The sequence below is a fragment of the Petaurus breviceps genome, unplaced genomic scaffold (assembly GCF_028583685.1).
Source record: "Petaurus breviceps papuanus isolate PSGF00001 unplaced genomic scaffold, PetGlider_PUasm1.0 140, whole genome shotgun sequence".
Taxonomy (NCBI): Eukaryota; Metazoa; Chordata; class Mammalia; order Diprotodontia; family Petauridae; genus Petaurus; species Petaurus breviceps.
Window position 1 is genome coordinate 25,167,673 of NW_027185698.1, and position 23,873 is coordinate 25,191,545.

The following is a 23,873-nucleotide window of genomic DNA, read 5'->3' on the forward strand; positions in this document are numbered from 1 at the left end:
TCTCTCTCTCTCTCTCTCTCTCTCTCTCTCTCTGTCTGTCTCTCTCTGTCTCTCTCTCTCTTTCTTGCTGAGTTTCTCTTCTCATCTCTCCCATACCTGGAGTCCATATACAGAGCATCCTTTTAAAGCCTAAGCCCAAGGATAAACCTCTGGTATAGGAACCTGTATGAGCAAGCACCCCAGCATCCCCAGGGTGGCTGCCAACACAGGTTCTTGGATTTGCTTTGTTAAAGGAAAGCAACTCAAAATGGGTTAACAAGCTTACTTTAATCAGTCAAATATGTATCCTTTACCTAGTTCAGGGGAAAAAGGTCAGCACCCCGAACTTCAGAATACACAGACAGAATTATCAAGACAGAGAAACAGATCAAGTAGACAGTTTCCAAACTGTCCAACCATTACATCCATACCAAATCAACATCTGGGTTTCAACATCTGGATTTTTCAAAGCCGGGGGACTCTCAACAATGGCTTCCCAGAGTTTCATCTGATCAAATCACAGAACACTTCTCAAAGTGAGCCCCAAAACAAAGCTACACATCAGGGTTTATATAGCCTTCTCCTGGCTCAAAGAATGTAACAACCTTATTGACCCACTGGCCAATCAAAAAGTATCTACTGAAAAATAAGCCTCCCACCCCAGGCTCCAGTTGCACTTTAGCCTAGGGGCAGGAAAGATCTTTAAATTTGCATTTCCATTACAGAACCAATGATGAACTTCATCAATATGGTGGCAGTGGGGCAACAGGCATCAGGGATAAGGCAAGTTTATGCCTTATCAAAGCATTAATGTGTCCAGATTATTTCACCCTGGGTTCAAGAAATAGAAAGCAGGAGGGATCCTCTTGGGAATGTTCTTGGGCACAGGGTGCTGTTCAATTTTTCGTCTTTCACGAAGTTATCTTTGGTTACTCTAGTTCTCACCAATCTCTTCTTTCTCTGAAGATGCATTAATAAGAAACATGAAACTGAAAAATAGATGGGCTATCCACTTGGCTTATGTGAAAGATAATCAGTGAGCAGAGCATGTTTTCTACACATACCCTGACAGAGTTAGAACAAAGTTTATTCTCCCCTACACTACTTTTAGCATATGTGGTACATCACTCTGTAGAGACAGCATGTCACCTTGAAAAGAGTTCTATTATTTGAGACAAAAGAATCCAATTCTTATTCAATGTGACCTTACACAAGATACCTAATTTCTCTGAACTAATTTCCTTACCTGTAAAATCCTATGTAAAATGTTGCTATAGTCCTTAGGCTGAGTCAGGAGCCCCAGGAATACCCACCATCTTGTATCATTCTCTAATTGATGGAGAAGCAGAGTGGTATCACTCAATTAGCTTTTACTCAGTGCCAACTATGGGTCTAGTACTGTATTAAACACTGTGGATACAAGATAAAAACAGACCATTCCATGTCCTCAAGCTTGCTTCAGTCGGGGAGACGATATATACAAATGCATAAGTACATACACAATATATAAGTAAATGCTATAGAATTATGGAAAGAGTGTTGGACTTGGTATTAGTAAACATTCAAATACTATTTGCTAGTTATGATTAGGTCACATTACTTAAACTCTTTTTGCTTTGGTTTCTTCATCTGGTTTCTGAGAGTTCTCTGTTTTATTTTAGCCTTTGATGACACCTTAGGGACAGCTGGCAGGACCTGTAGCCCTTGGATCACATTACAATACAAGCCTATATGGGGATAACTAGATGTAGCCCACTAGACAATGAAATGTTCTAATTTCCTGAAAATAGGGAGCCTACTATTCTGAAATTCAATTGATCACCCCCAAATTTTGTAGACTTTAATTTGTCATGTTTAAAGACACAATCCACCAAAAAAACCCCAAAACTCAACAACAACCAAAATCCCAGTTTACCCTGCTGCATAATAGTAAAACTACTTAGCCAACAGACAGCTTGTGTTGCTGACCCTTTAGAATAAATATTTATAAGTTCCATTTCCAAAAAATTTAAAAACAAAATGCCTATTGGTTTGAAATGTCAACAACCATGTGCATTACGCAAGTAAAATTGAATCCAACCAATCATTGGAAAGTTTAAATACACTTCTCTGGTGGGGTTGTGAGATCATTCCTGTAAATGGCGCCACATAAAAAGGTCTTTACTTTGTTGTCTCTTTTTCTTATTTCAGGGAAAAAGGAGAATTTCATTAGAGCCAAGTTTTCATTCTGAATAGATTATTCCATTAAGAATGTTACATTGTAGCAAGAGAAGATGAGGATCTATTTCTGTACATTATGATCCAAGTTTCATATATGCTGCCCATTCTAAAATAACGATGCTATTAATAAGTTACTTCAGTGTTCTTCTGTTAAGCATGTAAAGGAAGAAATGAAACTACATTTTTAATTTGCAGAGGGAACAGAACATCTTCATAAAACTATTATTTCTGGAAGCAACCTTTACCATTCTAAATGATCTATTTGTTCAATAGGATTAATTTTGCAAGCTTCTTTTGCAAAAGATTAGGAATCCCTCATTACCATAATGTTTTAGTAGGGAGTGGAAAATATTTTTGTGAAGGGGAATAGAGGGTTAATAGTTTAAAAAAATCATTGATTTGGCCCTAGACCCTCCTCCCATATTCCATTATTCCAATGGTCTCATTTACCACCTCATTTGTGTGGGTATTCCTTCCAGAGATATAGATGGCCACATGACCATGCCTGTCCATCTTTTGTGACTTCGGTTCATTTTGTTCCATAAGTTTGCCACACATAGCCTACCCAGTTTGCTGGCATACTTTCTTCTGACTCTGAGGCTATGAGTAGAGCACGTGCTCTATCCATCATTTATCTCTCAAACCATGGGGGTAACTCAGCTTATTTTTTAATAGTGTGCTTCTTCATGGCATTCTTTACTTTTCTTAATTATTCCTTATTTACAGTATGTTACTTCCTGCTTGTACCCGCCATGTATCTCTTCATTATTCTTTAGAAATAATTGCTTTCAAGTCTTTGAATATTATAAAATTCCATGACTCTTAGCCATTCAATGGCAACAGAAGAATGTTAGTACTAAAAAGATAGGTCTTTGTTTCTTATCTTTTCTCTTTTGGAGGGGCAAAGCAAGGCAATTGGAGTTAAGTGACTTGCCCAAGGTCAACTAGCCAGTAAGTATGTCAAGTGTATGAGTCCGGATTTGAACTCGGGTCCTCCTGACTCCAGGACCCATGCTCCAATCACTGTACCACCTAGCTGTCTCTAGGTCTTTGTTTCCAAGAGAAGTATGAGGTCCTTCAAAGAGCTTTGCTGTTTTTCAAAGACATTCCAATTTCACTCTCTTACTAACTCATTTTAGTAGCTATTCAAGATACATATCTACATGTCTATATCTTTATTTATATCTACATCTATATCTAAATCTTTGCCAACATTGATATTTATACCTATATACATATATAAGGTGTCTGCATAGATATGTCACAGCATAAGCATATATGCCTATGTATATATGTTTGTGCACATATATATATGAATGTGCATGTATATGTTTATATGTACATGTCTCTGAATAAGTCCAGAGTTGTCCACCATAGTCTGAACAATAGTCATTCATTATCCATTTATTTTTTCCTATGAGGATTGTTGAGCCAAACTCTTTTGAGTGGTTATGGATCTCATTGAAGAAGCCACATGGCATTCTTGGGCTTGATGTTGTGCAATAAACACAGTGACATCTTTAAACAGGTAACCCTGGAAGATTCCACAGTCTGTAGGGAATTATTGTTCTACTTGAACTTACCTTATATTGCCTCCATGACAGTGGCAGATATGTGTCTCTCTCTTTTGTGCCTCACCTAATATTAGTCATCAGAGGGTAACTGAACACAATCATTTTGATTATTAATAATAGCTATAAAGGAGGCAGCAAGGTGTTGCAATGGATTGAGCATTGGGCTGTGAGTCAGGAAGATCCGAGTTCAAATCCAGCCTCAGTTACTTACTAGCTATATGACCCTGGGCAAGTCACTTAACCTTTGTTTGTCTCACTTTTCTCATTTATAAAATGAGGTTAATAGTAGCACTTATCTTCTAGGGTTGCTGTGAGGATAAAATGAGATAAAATTTATAAAGCTCTTTGCAAACACTAAAGCTCTATCTATAGTTTAGCTATTATTATTATTATAAGTATTGATTTTGTATAATATTGACAAATTTATGGGAGGTGGGTACTATAGGTATTATTTTCTCCATATTACAGGTGAAGAAATTGATGGTCGGGGTGAATAAATGGTTTGTGCTTGACTGAATAGTTAGAAAGTATCAGAAGGAAAATTCAAAGCCAAGTCTTCTAGACTCTAAGTTCACCATTCTATATAGCATGCCATATTGTCCCCATGAATCATAGAACATAGAAAATATATTTTAATATAATATTTTATTTTCCCCCTAATTACATGTTAAAATAATTTTTAACATTAAAACAGTTCTGGGTTCCAAATTCTATCCATTTCTCTCTCCCTCCCTCCCCTGCGACCTCCCTGGATTGGTAAGCAATCTGATATATTTTGTATATGTGCAGTCATGTAAAACATCAGAACAAAGATTACCAAAAATAGTAGAGGCTTCAGAGATAATCTTGGCATTTTTGCAGATGGGAAATAGGGTCCAAGGGTCCAAGGACAGGAAGTGACTCGTCCAAAGTCATAGAATTGTTGACCAAATTTATTCAATAACTTTTAGAATATAACAGTTCCAGATCATCAATTTTTAGAGTTTTGAAAGGGATTTTAGAAACCTTTTAGCTTAAATACCCCATTTTACATATTAGGAACTGGAGGGTGAGGGACACAGAGTGACTTGCCTGTGGGCACATAGGTTAAAAGTAGGAGGGTCTAGATTCATTGATCTGCAGTAGTGCAGAGACCATATTAAATAAGTCTGGAATGATAGAATGGAAGCTGATTGTGGAGAGCCATACCTGAGAATGGGTCATGAGCTTTATTCAATAAGCAGTAGGTGACTATTGAAGATTTTTGAGCAGAAGTGTCATGGCCAGATCTATGTATGAAGATATTTTCTGTTTTTTTCTCCTTGGCAGAAGTATGAATAACGGATTTGAATGGAGGAGACTACAAAGAAAGAAAGAATTGAGAGGAAGCTATTTTGGTAGTCTAAGAGAGTGATAGCAAAGACCTTATGAGGGTGGTGACAGGGGGAAAAAGACAGGAGGGGATCAATTAGAGGTCGCACAGGTGGGAGTGACAGGGCCCAGTAATTGATTGAATATGAGTGGTGACAGTGAGGGAAGAGACAAAGATAACCCCAGGGTTACAAATTCATTGGGGGCCAGGTGAATTGTAGTAACACAGAAGTAGTGAAAAAGGAGGAGAAGCAGGATTAGGAGGAAAAGGTAACAAGCTAATGTGGATGTTCTTTAAATGAAATTTTGAGCTAAATTTGTCTACTGAATTTTTAGTTACATTCAAGTTTATGCTGCATTGCTTAACTAGTCATATAATTAGACGACTAATTTGTTGATTTTTGAAAAAACTAGACATCCTGAAATGAATTATAATGACACTTGTATCGGGAAATTGTATAGTATTGGCCTATTCCTGGGGGATATGTTCCATAGGTATCATTCCCATTTTATAGGTCAAGAAATTGAGACTTTCCAGAAGCTTATTTTCCCTTTCTGTAAACATAGCAGAGAGCCTAGAAAGAAAGGAAAAAAAAACAACCTTTAAGAAGGCAAAGTACATGTCATAAGGTCCATGGTTTTTCATCATAGAAAAGTCAGGTCTTTATTCAGATTCTATTTGTTTTAATTTATACACAATTCTTACAAGTTTGACGATTCTGTAGCAAATTAGTAGCCCACTGAGAATGCTGTGTTGGCAAGACATACAGACAGTGGTAACAAGTGACAGCAAAATGATAGATAAAAATCTTCTTTTTTAATTAAAAAAATTTTGGAGGGGGGAAGAACAATTAGTGTTAAGTGATTTGCCTAAAGTCACACAGCTAGTAAGTGTGTCAAGTGTCTGAGGCTGGATTTGAACTCAGGTCCTCCTGACTCCAAGGCAGGTGCACTATTCACTGAGCCACCTAGCAGTCCCTAAAAGCCTTTTATTTAAAAGGCATAGATACTCTAAAGACATCTAGAAATTTGAGATTATTTTTTGTGGGGCAATAATACTAAATACCTAAAGTAAGCTTTAAGAACATTATTTTATTATGGCAAAGTGATAACCTCTTAGTCTAACAAAAATTTAAATTTTGTTCATTATATAGTACTTCTCTCTATTTATATTGAAAGAGTTTAGATTTAGTTCTGTCCAAAATGTTAAAAAAAAGTTCTGTTGCCTGATGGGGAATCCCTTATTTATGAAATAATTTAATTATATAGAAATCAAAGAATTTAAAGTGGCAGACTTGGAGTTAAGATAACATTCAATTTAATTCCACTCAAGCAGCATTTATTAAACATATGTCATATGGTATGCATTGGTGTTCACCTGCATCTAACTCTCACCTGTAGCTCCAAGGAGCTATATAGCATGTGTGGCTGCTACATCCTGCTAAAACTACCTCAGCAGATGGGCCCAACGAGGTCATACACAGGCCTCAAAACCACTGGTGAATTAGGGCATATCCAGTCCTTGCATGTGAAGACTTTACCTACCTGAGTGGGAGAATGAGAGCATGTTATTCCAACACCTGTGGAGGCAGCTAATGCAGGTGCTGTGAGGACCTTAGAGTTTGGTCAGGCATCGAAGATGCCAGGGTCATCTGGTGCATCCCGGGCCATTGCCAGCCATCATGACTTTTGTCCTGGCATTGGACTTCAATGATTCTGGAATACAGAGTGAGGCTGATGACTCTGTGCAACTCTGCCTTACTTAAATCGAATTCACAGGTAAGTCAAGACATCACCCTGTGATGTCATTGTCCTCTTGGAAAAGGAAGAATGAACTACAACAGCAATAAAATAGACCCTGCCCCCAAAGCACTTACATTCCATTGGAGGGAAACAACATGTTCTCAAAAGTTTTATATGTGCACGCATATGTACATACATGTACATATGTGTATATACATATGTGCACATGTATGTGTGCGTATATATATATATATACAGACACATACACATAACAAATACTAATGGAGAGATTCTTAGCAAACAGGAGAATCAAAAATATCCTCTCATAAGAAATGACACTTGAACACTAAAGAGCGCTAGGGATTTTGTGAGTCAAGGTGAGGAGGTAGAGCATTCCAGGCACGCATAACTCCAGATTCAGGGCACTCTTCATGGTACCATAGCGCCTCTTCATATGTTCAAGGGAGATCACATGCATGACATTGTACTTCTCTGAGAAACTTTTATTGCTTTTCCATTAAATATGTAAAATCAGAATTTTGGAGTTGAATGAAATATTAGAGATAATTTAATTCAACTGCCTTACTTTTTAGTTAAGGGAACTCCAGATCACAGAATTCAAGTGATTAGCCTATGGTAACAGTCTAACTAGGCCTAGAACTCCACTCCCTTGTCTCTGTCTCTAGTGTTCTTTCTGCTATGTTATTGTGGTGCTCTTTATGACCACAGATATCACAGAGTTATGGAAGAAATCATCAAAAAGGTAAAACAGAATGAGAAATCAGTCTGAGTAAATCGTGTTTTAAAATTGTCTTTCAGATAATTTTTTTCTAGAGTCTTATATATGTATTTTAGGAAGAAATGTGCTTTTCTCTTCCCACATGCTGAAAAAAACAATCATTGAACTAGAATAACACCAGAAAGGTTCACTCTATTCTTGGGACTATATAAAACTTCACTTGATATGGTCCATAAAGTATCCAGAATAATCCTATGCATAGTCATTAAAGAACTCTATAAAATGCATGGGATGTTGAGACCATTCATGCAATCTGATTGCTTAATTAAGTCTCTAGAAACGCTCAATATGTGCCAATTGAAATCGTATCACCCATTTAAAAAAAATCTGTGTTTTTTTCTTCCTTTTTCAGCTTATAATAGTAATAATGACCTTGGTTCAGGGCATTCCTGGAGATTAATGACTGGCCAAGCTTAATGGCCCTCCACTGCCCCTCAGGTGGCCTATCAACTCCTTCTAGCTTGTCATTCATCCCTAGAAAATGCCCTGTGTCTCCATCATTACTGCTTAGGTATGGCAGTATTTGTCAAACCTGGTGGAGATTGGTTTCTGAAAGGTGATTTGTGGATTCCGGGAACCTTTGTGGCAGTATTGATATCTTCTAGGAAGACAGGTTCATAACTTACATCAGTTGTGGTTACTGATACACTTGGTCTGGTCATAGGATACAGTTCTCCTACGTGTTACACTGCTGTCTGGCACTTCAAAAGGTTTTCTTGATTAATTTAATTTCTGTTATTAATGCTTTACTTCCTTTTCTCCAACAGCAACAACCTTCTTAGATAGCATTTTCAAACATAAACAGTTACAAAAAGATGTCAGTTATATAAGGAATCTTTTGTTGTATTCGAAGATGGTGGCAATAGATGGATGTGTGGGCATAAGCTGATCATTTCTTTCTATAATATGATGATTACATGTGAAACTCTCCATAGGCTTGTGCTGTAGCCAGAATGTGCAATGCCCATCATTGCTGGCTACTCTGCCTCTACTGGCATCAGGTTTACATGAGAGCCTTTGTTCAAGAATTGATTACTCTATCTCTGATCACATCTTCCCACATTGGACCGTCTTCTACTTCTTTTTTCTTGGCATTCCATACACATACCACAGATCGATGTGAGGTTTTAGTGGATTCCTTCTAGTGTTTCTTTGGTTGCCTGTACTTCCTGTCTTCTCACTTCAAGTCATCTGACAGTTTTGATAGCCTTTAAATTTTTCCTCTGGGTCCATGTCACATCTGATGGAGCAACATTAGAGTGAATATCACTTTTTGCTGATGGACTTTATGGTTGGTAATACTGTCTTGCCACTTAACATCAAGTATGGCTCATGGGTGACATTGATGAAACCATACAATAAGTGGGTTGTGATGTCTTTGGCAGTTCAGGATGACACTGATGGTTTCTGGGGGAATAGCAAGTCAAAAATAACCCAGTTTTGTCAGAAGTATGAGTGGAGCTCTCTTTACAGGTAATGTTAGGTTTTGTTATGTGTATTCAAATGAGAAAGTCTTCCTTAGCCTGGCTGTGGTCTTCATATTCTTGAATATTGGTGATGCTATATGACCAGTAGCAGATTATATGGATGGGTGGCAGGTCACAGCTCAGACTTTTATAAAATTAATGGATTGATGTGCTTTAAAGTAGAAGGTGATAACTTGATTGCCAATTTTTGATGGATTTCAATCTGTTACTTAATTCCGATCATCTTTCTTCTTGACATCATCCTCTAGACAGCTGAACATCTTTTTTCTTAAATATTTAATTAGTTTTAGAAATCAATAGGGTACCCATTTTCTGGGTGTTTTTGTTTAAAACTCGTGTTTACTTCCCAATCCACTTGACCTGAGTATACTGAAGTACTATCTGTCTTGTAACAAGGAAAAATAGCTAGGCAAAAGTGACCAATATTCCAATATCTCTCTAAAAAGAAGAGAAAAATTTTCATTATCCATACTCTAAAAATAAGATTGGTCTTTGAATTTAATATAAATTTTGATGTCTTTTAGGATTGTTTTCTGCTCTATTATATCATCCTTTGTGTTTGTTGTTCTCCTGGTTCTACTTTCTTTGCTCTGTATGGGTTCTCACTAAGTACCTGGCACTTTGTAAGTACTTAATAAATGTTTTTTTCACTCATTCAAGTTTCCCCATATTTCTTTGAATTTCTCATATTCATCATCTCTTACATCATAATACTATTATATTAATATACCTATATTTATTAAGCATTTTTTAAGCAATTGGGGCTAAATAACTTGCTCAAGGTTACATGGCCAGGTGTTTCTGGGTGGGTGCTAAGTGTCTGAGCCCGGATTCGATCCCAGGTCATCCTGACTCTGGGGCCAATGCTCTTACTTGCTGTGCTACCTGGCCACCCCTATTAAGCAATTTTCAACTGGTACCCATTTGATTTCCAAGTTTACTTAAAACAAAAATTGTTGTTATGAATACTTTGGTATACATACTTTCCTTTTTTGACCCTGTTGGAATATGTGCCATAAATGCAGGCTCATTGAGTCAAAGGGTACGAAGAGTTCAGTAATTTTTCTCATGTAATTCTAAATAATTTTCCAGGGAAGTTGGAGCAGATTAGTTGTGCCTAATTGAAGGAAATCTTTATAGATCAATCAGCTAACTCTATCAGTCCTTCAGGCTGATATGATACCTGATGAGAGGATTTTGTTCTACTCTGACTTCAGAACTCTGGAGTTGGTTAAAAGAAATACTTTTGCCTATCATTTCTAGATGCATAGATTTTGAATTGCCATCAATATTTAAAATGTAAATAAAATAGTTCTTTTAAAATGAAGATCACTTAAAACATAGTGAGTGCTGCTTGAATGTCAAGGAGCCATTATGTTTAATAGCATTTTTTAAACTATTAAAGTTGAGTGGTTACTTTTTTATTTTGCATTTAGTCACTCATGGGAGACATTTATTTAGTCTTATACTCTACAAATAGTGATGCTGTTAGTAGAGAAGGTTCTCATTGTGAATAATGGTCTCATTTATGTAATATCTCTTAGTATAATATATTCATATCTTACAGAGAAATGAAAATTCAAAAACTGTTAAGAGAGGAAGAAAAAAACACTCTGAAATTCATTGCCAGTGAAATTACAAAATCAGCAAACCACTATGGAGTTCCAATATTTCAAATGCATTATCTTTGACAAACTGTGTGACCTTGGCAAGTCATACAGTCATAAGTCACTTATTTGGGCCTCAGTTTACCCATTTAAATAATGAGAGAGTTGAATTAAATTATCTTTAAGGCCCCTTACAGCTAATAAGTGTCATTTCTATATAGGACCATCAGATTTGGAAATGGAAGAACCTTAGAAATAATTTAGTTTAATCCCCACATTTTGCAGATGAGGAACATAGTTTCATAAAAGCAAAGAGATTTGCTTAAGGCCATACAATTAGTAAGTAACAAATTTGTAACCAGACCTTTGAACTGCAAAGCTTTTGCTCTTTCTGCTATACAATATTGAACTTTTGATGTAATAAAAAGTGAAAAAACAACGACCTCCAATTTCCCATTATTTTAGTTTTGAATATCTACCGTGTTTCCCCGATAATAAGACACTGTCTTATTATTTTTTTGGACAGAAAAACACCAGAGGGCTTATTTTCAGGGGAGGGCTTATTTTAATGAACATTGACAGTAATTTTAATAAACAGGTAAATGTGAACAAAACAATGTACCTTTATTCAATAAGCAAATCACTGGATGACGCGCTCACTGCTGCAGCTCTGATTGGATGCAGCTTGGAGCACGGTGTGCGTTTCACCCGGGGGGGGTGGTTGGTGCATACAGAGGGTACCATACCGTAATGTAGCGTGTAGCGCAGGGGATCACCTTCACTGTAGTAGCAATCTAAATAGGGCTTATTTTCGGGGGAGGGCTTATTTTAGAGGAATCTTACACAGTAAGGGGAGGGCTTATTTTCGGGATAGGTCTTATTATCGGGGAAACACGGTAGCATGGTAGAAAGAGTACTGAATTGGGAATCAGGAGAAGCTTCTAGTTGTATCTGTGCTACTGACTAGTTGTGATTTTGCAGTAGTCCAATGCCATGAACCTCACCAGTTAGATGAGAGGGTTACCATACCTCCTACTGTAAAGTTTCTGATTCGATGCTTTGATCATGGCATGAATATGGTACTGTTTTCATATTCCCAGAAATAGCTTTAAGAGGACATTTTGTATGACCAATTTTGCTTGTATAGACATCCCCAAGATTCTTTTGATATTTTGTTTTTAGAAGTCTTGGGTTCATTTTCTTTCTCTTTTTCTGGACCTATGTTTCCTGATACCTACTAGAAGTCAAAGCATCTTAATCTCTTTCTTCTTTATAGACAGTGGTACTCTACCTGATGAAATACTAAATACACTTAGAGTATGGTAGCATCAGCATTTGTTAATTGGAATCAGATGTGTATTGGTGGAAGAACAGTAGATGTTCTGCCTCTGGAAATTAACAATAGAAAAATACAATCCACTAGACAAAGAACCCCTGGATAATGTGTTACTGGCATCCTGACTTGGAATTTAGAATGTATTTTTGCACAAAAAGAATATCATAAATGGTGGTTACATATAGTCTAAATGGTGATAGAAGAGGATGACAGTTAGACTTCGGACTAAATAGCTTTTTGTGGACTGCCCTGGGCCCCTAACCGTCACTTATAACGTGGTTTCTGTGGGGGAATAGGTTTTCGTAGTTCCAAGGGACTAACTTAGCAAATAAACTTTCGGCCTGAAATTCATTCCTAAGTTGGGAATGGGAACAGGCAAAGGTTGAACCTATGTTATGATACTAAATACTATATTTTTCAGAAACTCATTTCTTCTGGCAAGCTTAAAGTTCTTGTTCTCAGTTCAGCTTGTTAGTTGAATCTATTATGATATGGAATTTACACAAGTTCCCATGTTACAGCCCAGAAAAAAAAGATCTAGATTTGAGTATATATATAGAAGTTCCAGTGATATAGATAGAAACTGACATCAATGACTTCAGGGAGTTACCTGTCACCAGCTATCTCCATCACCATCTTTAATCTAAAGTTTGGGTTAATCATACTTATATGAACAAGATTTAAATCACTAGATATAAGTTGGTTTCAGGAATACCTTCAACCAAAATTGAATTTATTTGCTATCAGAAGGGAAGGAAATAAAATTATTTAAACATTTGAAATATATTAATTGATGTTAAATTCTTCTGAAAGCTACAAAGGGAGGAAAAACCTACCAAGACAAGAAGCATCCTTGGAATTGAGCTATCTCTCTCTGTCTCTCTCTCTCTGTCTCTCTCTCTCTCTCTGTGTCTCTGTCTGTATGTCTCTCTCTCTCCCTCCCTCTCTCTCTTCCCCTCTCTCCCTCCCTCCCCCCCTCACTCCCTTTCTCCCTCTTTCCCTCTCTCACCCTCCCTCTCTTCCTTTCTCCCTCCTTCCCTCTGAGTAGCCATCAGGGTGTTACATTTTAGAAAATTTTCTCATGTGTCTGATATTAATGATATGAAGGCAATATAGTATTGAGCTTGTAGTTACCATCACCAACACTTACAAGAATCAGCTATGTCAGTACAAACAAGTCACAACCATTCTGAGCTTCAATTTCCTCATATATAAAATGGGCAAAATAATAGTACCTGCATTACAGGATTTCTGGGAGGATCAAATCAGAAAAATGCCAATGAGAAAAAGTATGTATGGTGCTTTAGGTGAAACAAAGCCATATGAATGTCAGCTATTATTATTATTCTATAATATTTAAGCTACCAGTTGGCACTTTGGCTTAGTTACCCACTTTTAAATGGTTAAGCTATTCTTTTGCCTGATGGGCCATTAATGAGTAGGGGAAATCCCATTACTTTCATTTATTGAGTCTAAATTTCTCAGGGGACTTGTTTGGTGAGTTGTCCCACAGAAGATGCCTGGTGATATTTCTTAAATTAGTGCTAGTAAATGTGAAGCTTTTTTCACGTTGAAAAATAAGCCCTGTTAGAGAAAGCATCACATCAGGTATGTACAGAATTTCCAAAAGCAATTTTATAGAGCTTTGGAAGTTCAACTCTTACATTGGGTGATTTTTACACTGTTTAAGGACTCCATGAAAAGAACTTGGATTCAAAATGATTGACATTACTAAGCTTTTTTATGCTGAACATGTGGTCTTTTTTTTATTTTTTTAAGGCGTACTCTGTGTGCAAAACATAATTGCTCTCTCCTTCTGCAAAGGTTTTCTTTCAATAGAATTGCATTTTTTTCCCTCATCTAACTGATTAAAATAAATTAAATGAACCACTCACTCATTCCCCTAGTTTGCAAACTTTGAAATTTTAACAGGGTCTTTGTATAACAGCACACATTGTGGAACTGAACGTGCTATTTGGTGAAATGTGTCTCTAAAATGCATTTTCTAAAATGCATGCTCTCCATCATGTTCTCATTTTTTACAAAAAGGAGTAAGAAATGATATGTTACAGGGATTTGAGCCCCTATCCCTGGGCTATCCTCCAGGTACCTTTGCTGATGACCTTGTCAGCCAGCTGCTTCACATCAGTTCTGCATAGCTCCTCTCGAAAGGGGTAGGTCTTGTCTGTGTATCTTTAATATCGTCCAATCTCTTGGCATAAAAATTTAAACTTTTGACTGGGGGAAAGGTCCTGGGATGGGTTGAAATTTGGGATTTGGCATGCTCCTTAGCGTCACTCTTTCCAAAAATACTATGAATGTAGAATGTTGCCTCCTTTCAAGAGCTTTCACCAAGAAGTCCCAGCAAGAAATAATCAGGGAAACTTTCTTGTGATGCATACACCTTTTAGAAACTCAAGTGTTATTTCAGCAGCAAATCGATGGTACTCGAACCATGGATATAAGACGAGTGAAAATATTTCTGAGTTTATAAAAATGTTGCAAAATAATAGCTACATGGCTGAATGTAACTTATTGAGACCATGGCAGGTGTTTAAAAAAAGTTGATGCATTGATCAATTGAATGACTTCGGAGTGACTATAAACCAAAATCTCAAGGAACAAATTGAGAAGCAAAATCAGTGCAGAAGATATAGTAGCTCGAAAGCTATTGGAAATCACCTGCTCCTTTTCAGTTTTGTCCCTAAATTAGGCCATAGCTCATAGTGCCTATCATGACCAGGTGTAATGAACCTTAAATATTTGGTTGATTTTTCCCTCCTTGAGAAACTTTGAAGGAATTATGGGGGAAAATCAAGACACATCTTTTAAAAATTCTGATCAGGTTTCCTCCTGAGTCTTGCTGCTGGAAAAATGTCTTCTGGGTAAATTTCCACTCTCTCAGCAGGGAGTGTTTTGCATGAACCAACTCCCAGGAGAAAATGTGTGCTTCTCCTATAAAGCAAGGCTGAGGCAGCAACTCAGATTGAACTGACCGGGAAGGGGGGGAAGGGAAGGGTCGATCAGAAAACGAAATTATACAGTTTACTTTCTAAAAACTGATGACTGCTGTTTGGTAAATGGAAAACCTCATAAAGAGGTACCTTAAAAAAGTGTTTTAGCCTTAGAAGTGTTTGTTGTGTGTTTGAGGTATCTGATTACAATGTGTGAGCTATAGCCATGCTCCTCCCCCCCCCCAATTTTCTTTCGGCATTCTGAATCTCTTATTTATTGTCATCTTATCCTTTTCTGAGGGTGGTGGGGGACACCTCTTATTTCAGTGGTACAGGGACTCTCCCTACCAGTGTAGATAGGCACAAGTTCTACATCAGCATTAACAAGTTAAGTGACTTTCCCAGACTCACATAGTATCACAGGCAGGACTTGAACCCAGGTTATTCTGACTCTGAGGCCAGCTCTCTCTATACCACCCCAGAACTGCCTCTACAATCACAGTTGGAGGTGAACATATTGTATTCCCCCATTAGACTATAAACTCCTTGAGGGCAGGAACTATGTTATTTTTCATCTTTACATTCTTAGCTTCTGGCCCAGATCCTTGCACATAATAGATATTTAATGTTTGTTTGGCGAATTGACTTGAATAAGAGTCAATGTAGCAATAGGAAGATTACTGACTTTGAAGTAAAAAGATCTGTGTTCAAATCTCAGCTTTGCTATGTTTGAACTTGGGCAAGCTATTGCACTTCTCTGGGCTTCAGTTTTCTCATCTGTAAGATGGAGTTTGACAAGGGGCTTTCTAAGGCCCTTTCCAGCTCCAAATCCTTCATGGTGAGTCTTTCCAAGAAAGAAAGGAGAATCTCAGAGCATCTCTTGGAAAAAGCCATCACACACATTCCACATCACCTCTGGATCCATGGACATGGACTAGTTTAGGAATTATATTCAACTCTGTTTCTAGAAAGAGAATTTTTTTTTTTAAAGTTTGACTTTATAGGGGAAAAAAAACCTCAACAATTTGTCTTTGCTTAGGTTGGCATATTTATAATTTGACACAATGCCAATATGGCTTCTTTGGAAATTTGCTGAAGCAAACCAATTGAATTCAATGAGCATTCAATTCAATTAAGTTCCTACTATGTGCGAGGCATGTACCAGATATAGTAGATTCAAAAGCAAAACCCAAATCTCTAATTCTTTCTCCACTCTTTATCCCATTTCCATCCCCCCACCAATGACGGTGGTGATAACATACCATCATTCTGACGCATGGCTTATTGTTCGAATGCTGTTTCCTGATATAATGATACAATTCTGTAATTCAGTCCTTTTAATTATCTCTCGCATTATTACAACATGCACCAGGGCCCTAAAATACAGAGGATTTATTGATAAGGGTGTAGACCACTTGTGTTCCCTCTCTTTATTGCTGTTTTTATAATGGTTTCCAACTAATAAAATGTTATCTTATTCATTTTGTTTATATGTAATAAATCAACAGCCCTTTCCCTTTTTTATTCAGCAGATATGGGGGAAGTGTGTGCGTGATTGTCTGAATGTGCTAAACCTGATGATGTCGTTCGCATACAAATAGAAATTAGTTTAAGAGCATTTCATTAAAGAAAATATCACTGTTTCTGCATGACCCAGGTAAAATTAATATTCTTAATATGAGATCATGTGACTTTTGCTTTTGCCTCTTGCAAGTGTCTCTTGGATGTTTTGAAATGATGTCTGGCATATAATCTGTTTTTTTTTTTTTCCTATTTCCATCAGTAATATTATTCCCCCAATTAGAGAAATAGATAACACAGTAAAAAGTATGTTCATTTTTCTTTATTGTTGTTGCTATTTTGAAAATCCTTGATGCTGTAGAGTGAAGCAATCTGAGAACTCAGAAATTCTGGGTTCAAAGCCTAGCTCTTACACTATATAGCTTTATGACCATAGGTAGATCACATCTTTTCTGACTTTGTTTTTTCCCCTCTAAAGTAAGAGCAATGACTTTTTACCTCTGACCATTTACATACAGAAAGATTCTCAGATCCTGCATAATCCCAGTATTTTAATATTGATCAAAGCCATTGGGTTCTTATTTGAGGTATTTCTGAAGAAGCAAAAATCCTTGACATTTGCTTGGGTCTTTAATAATCTAGAAGATAGAGATGTTAAAATTTCATTTGTTGGTGAGTTTTTTAAGGTCCAAAAAAGCACATAAATTAAACTTTTGGCTTTCATAGGATTGTTTATAAAGCATTCCTTATTGCTGATGGATAATTTTATGAGTGTTATTAAAAGTAAATATGAGAAAGTGACATCCAATAACTGGGTCTGCTATGGAGTGAGCTACCATAAAATACAACTTTATTTTATGCTTCTAAAACTTGACTAAAATCCAGATGTTACTTTTCACATCATATTTCATACTGTTGTCTTATTTCATGGCAAACATTGCCCTGTGTATAACTTTGCAAAATGTTGAGCATAAGCCATTTCGTGAGTCCAAAAACTGAAACCTAAAAACTGTCCAAACTTTTTAGCTTGATTAGCCTTTGGGAATGTTGCCATCTTGAGAAAGGTGCCAAGTGAAAGGAAGTCCCCTTTCTCTCCCCATCTGCAAGGCCTAGTATGGTACAGGAAATGTAACTTTCTCATTTAAGCCTTGTACAAAATAGTCATTTTCTAAGGTTAAGCCTCAACTCCCAAAAGTCATCAAGATTCTTAAAAAATATTTTTAAATATCTTTTCTTTTGGACATCACCTAGATTTCATCCTATATCCTTCCCAGAGAGCCATCCCTTATAACAGGCTTTTTTTTAAGAATAAAAAAAAATCAGCAAACTGAAAAAAATATCCCCTGACATTATTTGTAGTGTTCCAAACCTGTAAACCTATTCTCTTTAAACCTCTTCTAAGTCATAAGGGGAGAATTTCTTCTCCTATATTTTCTTTGGATCCAAATCTGTTCTTTATTATCTTGCAACATTGGCTTTTAATTGTTTTGTGGTTGTTCTTTCCCTATACATTGTTGTAGTCACTGAATATACCATTTTCCTGACTCTGTTCACTTCACCGTGCATCATGGCATGTACATCTTTCCATGTTTCTCTGTATTCATCATATTGGTCATTCCTTATTGCATGTTAATATTCTACTATCCATGTACCCTAGTCACTGGGCATCTACTTTGCCTTTAGTGCTCAATGAGATTTATAACCTATTTATCAAGGTAATTCAGAGACCTTCAATGCTCTGAAGACCTTTGTTTTTGTCTAAAAGTATATACACAGGATTTTTGGACAGAAAATTAACAGGTGCCTGAGCAGTTGAGAGGACAGAGCAAGATGGCTCTTCAGCAGCAATACCCAGAACATTCATTTAGTACCCACTATGCAGAGGAAGCCTCTCTGGTTCCCATTATTTCTAGGGCCTTTCCTCTGTTGATTCTTTATCCTGTATGGAGCTTGTTTGCACACGATTATTCGCATGGCCTTCTCTCCCATTAGACTTGAGAGCAAGGTTTGGCTTTGATTTTTCTCTGTATCCTCAGAGTTTAGCATAGTGCTTGGCTCCTAGCAGCAGCTATTTAATAAATGTCTACTGACTGACTGAGGACCAGGAGAGAACTAAAGTTTGGATAAGATGAGACCTCTGCCCAGAAGGTGTTGATCGGTTTCTTAGAAGGACGAGGTGCCATATAGAAAGAGCTAGGGTATGCAATAATCATATCAAGGCATTTGAAGGTCATAAACCAAAGGGCATATGGGACATGAGGGGGGGGGAATTGTTACCAAGGAGCAGGTCAGGGTAGATTTCCTGGATAAGAGGGCATTTCATTTGGACTTTAAAGGGCAGGCAGGCATTCAGCAAGCAAGACAGGACTGAAAAGTCATTCCAGGCATAGGAAACAGGCTGAGTAGAGGCTGGGGCAGGGAGGCAGAAAGGCAGAGGACATGTGCAAGTTGACGAAAGAGTACCCTACATGGAAGACAGTATGTTTTTACATATTTTTTTAAATGAAGGATGAGTTCAGAAGTGGAAACACTGGAGGGGAGTGAGGACGATAAGCAGCTGTGTAACGGTCCATTCCCAGTATGTGAGAATGAGGGCTTGTACTAGGACCATCATCATACACTGTCTAACGACTTCTTAACTGGTTGTCCTGCAAGCTGGTTATTACTGAGTAATCTATATCCACGGCTCTCTGGAGTTCTATTGGTCCTCTCCAATCCCCACCCCAACTACCAAGGCCTTCCTTATAGTCTCAATAACTCTTTCTTATCTATTCTTGTAATCATGGGATCACACGTCTTGTGATGGAATATTTTGTTGTTCAGTCATTTTCATTTACATTCAACTCTTTGTGACAAACCCTTTTGGGGTTTTCTTAGCAAAGATATTGAATGTGGTTTGCCATTTCCTTCTCTAGCTCATTTTACAGATGAGGAAACTGAGGCACAAAGGGTTAAGTGACCTGCCCAGGGTCACATGTCAGTGTCTGACATGTGTCACAGTCAGTGTCTGAGGCCAGATTTGAACTCAGGAAGATATCTTCCTGACTCAAGGCCTGGTGTTTGATTTGTCATGGCACCAACTATCTGCCCCATGATGAAAAGCATAGGGCCATATTTTTAGAAGTGTAAGGGCTGGAGGGCAGACAGGTGATACAGTGAATAGTGTCCTCAGCCTGAGGTTAGAAAGACCTGAGTTCAAATCTAGTCTCAAATGCTTCCTAGTTGGCAAGTCACTTAAACTCTGTCTGCTTATGTCTTTCCTTAACTGTTTTTTTTTGCTTTTTGGAGGGCAATTGGGGTTAAGTGACTTGCCCAAGGTTACATGGCTTTAAGTGTCTGAGGCTGGCTTTGAACTCAGGTCCTCCTGACTCCAGGGCTGGTGCTCTATTCACTGAGCCACCTAGCCACCCCTTTAACTATTAAATTGGGATAACAGCACTGACCCTCAGGGTTATTATGAGGATCAAATGATATGATATTTGTAAATTGCTTAGCACAGAGTTGGACATATAGTAGGCACTTTAAAATGCTTCCCCCCTTTCTTCCTGTATAGAGAATATCCTCTTCATTTTCCAGGTGGGAAAATTGAAGACCCAAGAGGTTAAGTGATGATGACAAAACTTCAATAAAACTGAAAGTAATGTTGCATCAGAGCAAGATTAGGAATGCCTGGAATTAAGAACAGGATAGGCCAGACATTCTAGTTAAGCATTATAGGAAAAGAAAAGACTGTTAGAATTTCCTAAATATGGTATTTATTAGGTTTATGCATATAGCACAGTGTCAGCACTAGTAGGAATCTTTTTAAAAATAATATTTTTTCCAACTACATGTAAAAACAATTTTAATATATATTTTTAAAAATTTTGAGTTCCAAACTCTCTCCCTCCCTTGTCCCTAAGCAAGCAATTTGAAATATGTTATACATGTGCAATCATGCAAAACATATTTCCATATTGTTCATGTTGTGAAGGAAAACAAAGACCAGAAAACCCTCCAAAAACAAAATAAAGTGAAAAATAGTGTTCCTTGATCTGTACTCAGGCTCCATTGGTTCTTCCTCTGGATGTGGACAGAATTTTTCATCATGAGCTCCTTGGGATTATCATGGATTGGAGCTAGGTCATTTAGACAGGATCTTAGAAATCATTAGCCAGATGAAGAAACAGAGAGCCAGAGGACCAAAGCGAGCTGCCCAACATTGCCCAGATAATGGCCCAAGAGATTCCATTTATAAAACCTTTAGGTGTCTCACCTTATGTCAGTGAATGAAAGTTTGTTCTTAAGGTGGAAAGATCATTGTATTTTCAGTCAAAAGGCCTGGTTTCTAAATTTTCTGAAATTTCCGTTTATTGGTTGTTTCACCTTGGATGAGTTACTTCCTCTATTTAAGCCTTAGTTTCCTTGTCTGTAAAATGCATGGTCCTATGATCAGTTTGGCCCATGTTCTTTTTAGGACATCCTTTCATCTTTAAGCCTTTACTCTTGCTGTTTCCTAGGTCTGAAAATGTCCTTTTCACTCTCACTCATCCCCCATATTCCATCAGTTGCCAAATCCCATTATTTCCACTTCCACAGCATTTTAATGTAGAACCCACCACTTTAATTTAGGTCCATATCAGCTTTCCCCTAATTGGTCTTCCTGCCTCAAATCTCTCCCCTCCCTAAAAAATCTACCCTCTACACAGGTGCTGTGATTTTCCTTCCACACAAACCTGATTGTGTCACTCCCATACCAAAGGAATCCTAGTAACTCCATATTTCCTCTAGGATAAAATACACATTTCTCAGCTTACCTTTTAAAACCTTTCTTTACAAGTTTGTCCCCAACAGACCTTTCTGGCATCATACATCACCCTCCTTTCCTCACTCTACAATCTATCTGAATGGGCTTTCCTGATGGTCTTCACACCTGCCACTCCATCTCCCATCTGCTTGCCTTTGCATTGGCTTTGTCCAGTGGCTAGGATGTACTGCCCCCTCCCTTCTCTACTTACTTTGCAATTCAGCTCCTACTCAGCCAAGCCTCTGCATGAAGCTTTTCTACCTCTTAGTACCTTCCTTCTACAAACTGCTTTGAATTTATTTTTGTGCATTTTCATTTGTTTGTTGTTAAGTCATTTCAGTCATGTCCAACTTTCTGTGATCCCATTTGGGGTTTTCTTGGCAAAGATACTGGACTGATTTGCCATTTCCTTCTCCAGCTCATTTTACAGATGAGGAAAACCTAGACAAACAGGGTTAAGTGACTTGTCCAAGGTAACACAGCTAATAAGCATCTGAGGCTGGGTTTGAACTCAGGTCCTCCTTACTCCAGGGCAGGCGATCTATCCACTGTGCCATCTAGCTGCCCATGTATTTCACAAAAATCTACACACATATGTATATGTGTATATATGTATATGTATACACACATTCTTCTTCTCCAGCATTTAACACGATTTTTGACACAGGACAGGTAATTAATAAATATTCGTGGGCTGACTTATTGATGAATTGACAGAATGTAAGCTTCTTGAGGGCGTGAATTATTTTATTTTTTGTTTCCATCCGCAGCGCCTCACATGGTGCCTAACACATAATATGTACTTTAGAAATATATGTTCATTGATTGAATGATCAACCTTGTAAGAATGAACAGAGCAGGTAATTAATAGTCCTTTGAGAAAAACAATGGCAGCTTCCATTTTCTGTTATGCATTAACATTTTCAAAATGTTTTCTTCACTCTAGTCCCATGAGGTAGGTAGTGTGTTGTTGTGTTCATGTTTCAGATCAGGAATCTGAGGCTCAGAGAAGTGAGAATAACTTTCCCAGAATCACACAACTAGAAAGCAGAGGAGTCAGGCTTAGACCCATGTCTTATGATACTATAATATCCAGTATCCTTTCCACTATTCTGCGCCACCACAAAGCCCTGCACTGGGTCTTATTTTCATGTGTTTATGTTTCACACTTCTATATGAATTTGGATCTGAAGCAATCTGGTCAGAGAGATTTTGAATCAATCCAACCTTTCTTATCTTCCTAAAGGATTCTGGGGAGAGAACTTAGATTTTCATAGGACTGAGTCCTGTATATCAGAGGTGACAGACACGTGACCCGTGGGCTGCACATACTCACATCTCTTCCAGGTGAGGCTCAAACTAGATTTAAATGCAATTGGGAGGGGCAGCTAGGTGGCGCAGTGAATAGAGCAACGGCCCTAGAGTCAGGAGGACCTGAGTTCAAATCCAGCCCCAAGACACTTAACACAGAAACTAGTCATGTGACCCTGGGCTTGTCACTTAACCCCAATTGCCCTCCAAAAAGCAAAAAAAAAAATGCAATTGGGGAACATTTAGCAAAATAAATAAAAATATAATAAAACAGATAATGTTACATTTAAAACTAAGCCACCACTCTGTAGTCTGTAGTATGTATATGTAAGTATACTTTAGTGATCCCCATTTCTATTTGAGTTTGATTCCACTGTTCTAGAATATACTCTTCATTTTATGTGGGAGTAGTTTGAGACCCAGAGACAGTAGGTAACTTACCTCAGGGTGACACAGGTGTCATTATGATGTTAGGAACATGATATGTAGAAGACTGGATGAAGCCCATAGGAACAAATCATGTGGTTTGGGAGGTAGATTGATGATCAGAAAGCAGTCTTTTATTCATTGATGTATAAGTGTTTATTGATCTGGTGTAGAGGCTATAAAGAGATGGGAAGCCCAGAGAAAGCACCATCACACTATTAAGGGATAGATTTAGAGTCAGAGGGGACCCGAGAGGCCATTGAGTCTTTGTTTTACAGATGAAGAAAGAAGTTAACCCAGAAAGGTGACATAACCTGCTCAGGGTGACCCAGCTAGTAAGTTTCTGAGGCAGGATTTGAACTCAGGTCTTCCTGACTACCTCAAGTGTCACTAATAACACTGCCTTAGAGGTCTTCTCTTAAAGGAGTTTAAGGTCCTAGAGTACATTCAATTGCTTACATCATACAGCATTCTCCTGTGCCCAAAGCAGGACACAAAAAATGCCCAGATTTCTTGCACTTGAGAAGTTGGATTTGTAGGGAATTCTTTCTTTTTTCAGAACCAAGATTTTCACAGAGAGGCAGGTGATGTAGTGAAAAGATCAAAGGAATCAGAGATTTGGTGGGCCTACCTCTTATGCCCAGCTGTATTTCTCAGAAGCTGCATTAGTTTGGAATTCCTTTTCTTTTCTTTTCCTCTCTTCTCTTCTCTTCTCTTCTCTTCTCTTCTCTTCTCTTCTCTTCTCTTCTCTTCTCTTCTCTTCTCTTCTCTTCTCTTCTC